The 3371-nt window shown below is 38.0% G+C and overlaps 1 pseudogene across 1 annotated transcript; it reads left to right on the top strand.

Moving 5' to 3' along the window:
* The first annotated feature begins 201 nt into the window (after window positions 1-201).
* LOC308417709 (chromobox protein homolog 3-like) lies at window positions 202-3132 on the top strand (annotated as a pseudogene). Its single transcript has 3 exons — window positions 202-359; window positions 1663-1738; window positions 2574-3132. The product of its transcript is annotated as a chromobox protein homolog 3-like (transcript).
* The last annotated feature ends 239 nt before the right edge of the window (window positions 3133-3371 follow it).

Below are 3371 nucleotides of genomic sequence, written 5' to 3'. Positions count from 1 at the left end.
TAGGTGATGTGGCCAGTACTGCAAAATCAGAGCTTCAGGATGTCCATGACCCTGAACAACAAAAAATTATCAAGAGTGGTCTCAGAGAGTATCCAGTAATGATGGTGTGGCAGAAAACAGAGGCCTTGAACCAGTATAACTCATTGAAAGAAACACATACATGTAAAGCTGATTAGGTGAAAGGGTTGACTGTATGACCTAATGCAGCTTTTAGTGACACTGACATGTGATAGAGAAAGAGAAAAGATGGAAGAGAAGAGTGGTAAATCCAGAACTAAAGATCCAGTAGCTGTGATGGGTATAAGAGAAACTACAAGTAATATAGGAAGACATGGCCTACTAATAATGTCAGCAGGATGGTGAGCAGCAGTCCAGAGCTTCTGTGGATTCAGCCCCAAGCAAGCTGGACAATTACCATGGCTCTGAACAGCAACAGATGTTCTAGATAAAGAATGGTTTATCTACTGGGTTAAAACTCCTTGGAATGTCAGAAGCCATGTAGAAAAGAGTATAGCAAGCAAGTGATTTTCCTGAAGATGGTTCACTTTGTGTGGCTGTGAGAGAGGCACAGCTTCAGAGACTTTATGCCAGGATTGCTTCTCACTGCTCATATGCCTCTTTGACGATAATGACATAGCACAACTATTCCTGCGTATCAACCAGCCCAGCTTATTGGGCAAATTTCCTGCAGATCAACATGAAGATAAACTTTCATGAATTAATGATTTTATAGAATTCAAATAATTTTAGGAAGAAAGTTTAAGGAGATAATTTTAGTTGTTTTGCCAGAAATATGTAATAAAATTGTAATCAGAAATAGAATGTGGCCCCTCCTCATAGAATAGTAAGGAAAGGTTGCATGATAATAAGGAATAAAATAAGATTGGAATAGATTTGTGATCAAGAAAAATGTTAATTCTAGGTCAGGTCCAAGGATGAAGTCACTGGTGTGCACTATAATAAATCAAGGCCATGTGAAACTCTTACATTGACCTTACAATGAGCTTATAGAAGGAAACGCTGCTTTGAACTTTCGATCAACATACTTCTGTAACTCTTTCTTCTGTAACATTTTATTTATGAGGTAATTTTATGAAGAACTTTTGTCTAAGAATGCATAAATTGCCAGAGAAAAGAAATAAAATGTGGCTTCTTGGTCTCTGCTCCATCAACCAAATGCATACATGTCTGTCTGTCTATATTTATGTGCATACATACATTTTAGGTATATGTCTGTCTGTATGTATGTATGTATATATATATATATATATATATATATATATGTGTGTGTGTGTGTGTGTGTGTGTGTGTGTGTGTGTGTGTGTGTGTACACCTGACTTTCTTTTTTTTCTTCGGGTTTATGAAGAGTTAATAAATTCTGAGCCTCTTGTCTGGCCAGTGAGGTGTCTTTGAGCTAGAGAGAAAACATCCCAGGTAACTAAACTTTTTTCTTAATCCTCAGCATCAGGGGCTAAAGTGCCCAAATCCAGAGGCTTTTGGCCACAGGATAACAATGAGTTAAGGAAAGGTATAAAACTGCCAAATGCAAACAGCTTTCGCACTTGTAATCACTGATGCCATCCTCCTGTTTTCCTTAGAGAACTAAATGAGTAGCTGGACCTTGGAATTGAAAGACTTCCATAGCTCAAATTTCTCCTGTAGGCCATGTCAGTCTGAGGCCCATGTTTCCAAGGAAGAACATGCTGATAATGTGGGCCATAATGCTACTGGAGATCAAGTAAAGCTCCTTGGCACATGCAAATGCTGGAGACCATATGCATTTTTGAGGTCCATGCTATTGCTAGAAACCATGTAGAAACACAGCATCAATCCTATGACTGGCTGTAAAGGGCAAGACAGCTCCTCTTGCAGTGGTATCAATGGCTGCAGACACACAATTAAGAAAGAGGGGCATAGAAATCTTCTGGGAAACTCCTACCTGGACCCCCACCACAAACCCTCAAAAAGTAAGAGCCATAAAAGGAAGCCATCACAAATAACTCTTTAAAAACATGATAAGGATGCTGAAGTGTCATGCTTCACAACTGGTGGATTTTGGCAAAGGTGTAGGGGAGAAAAATGTAGCTTTTCTTAGGTGACTGGCCACTGGGGATTTGACCATGGACAACACAAAATGGACCTATTCTTTCTTTACCCCCCCTTTTATCTTTTTCATTTGATGGGGGCAGGGGTGAGGAAGAGAAGATCACAAGGGAGGAGAAGCATATATGGGAGGCCTACAAAATGTGCATGATCAGGTTTTATATTGTGAAATTCCCAAAGAATCAATAAAAATATGTTAAAAAGAAAAAAAGATAAGAAGGAAAGAAGAAAATCCTTACACATGGTACACTATGGATAGGTGTTAGCAATATCATTCTAAGTTAAATAAGTCAGAAAAAGGGATTTTTAAAAAAATTTTACTCCAAAAATAAGAACTCAGGACTAATTACTTGTATTTCAGTAAAAAATATACTTAAAGTTAGAAATATAAAATCATACAAAAGGCTGACACATGCAGGCTGGAGACTCTGCAGGATCTGCAGTCATGAGCATCTGAACATTTCTTAAAGTCTCTGATTACATTTTTAAAATGGCACAAAACGGGAGAGAAACAGAATGGACCGAGTAAGAAATTTAAAGAGGCCGAACCTGAAGAATTTGTGGTAGAAAAAAAACACTGGACCATCGTGTAGTGAATGGGAAGGTGGAGTAGTTCCTGAAGTGGATGGGTTCACAGATGCTGATTATACTCGGGAGCCAGAATAACTTTAGATTGTCCTGAACTAATTGAAGCATTTCTTAATTCTCAAAAAGCTGGTTAAAAAAAATGATGGTACAAAATTGAAATCTTCATTTGCCAGTGAATCTGATGATAGCAAATGGATGAAGAAAAGAGATGCTGCTGACAAACCAAGTGGCTTTGCCATAGGTCTTGATCCTGAACGAATAATTGGTGCCACAGACAGCAGTGGAGAGGTAATATTAACCATGAAATGGAAGGACTCAGATGAGGCTGACTTGGTTCTGGCAAAGGAGGCGAATAAATAAAAGAAGTGTCCTCAGATTGACATTGCCTTCTATGAGAAGAGGCTGACTTGACATTCTTGTCCTGAAGATGAAGCACAGTAATTGTTTGAATTTTCATATATATGAGATTTGAATCGCTAGTGTGAAAAATAGCATTTAATGAAAATCAAGCTTGATATGCTGGTTTCGAAAGTATTGACAATAGTTGGAATATTTTTCCTCCTTGATCTACATCAAAAGACACTGATTCCTTTGAACAGTTGCTTCCTTTAACAATAGAATATTTGATACCATGTTGTGGAGATTTGATAGTCATTACTCAGTCAGGACATATTTTTAAG

This window comes from Micromys minutus (genome assembly GCF_963924665.1).
Source record: "Micromys minutus genome assembly, chromosome: 2".
NCBI classification, from domain to species: domain Eukaryota; kingdom Metazoa; phylum Chordata; class Mammalia; order Rodentia; family Muridae; genus Micromys; species Micromys minutus.
Note: the sequence above shows the minus strand (reverse complement) of the source record. Positions and strands in the feature narration are given on the sequence as shown.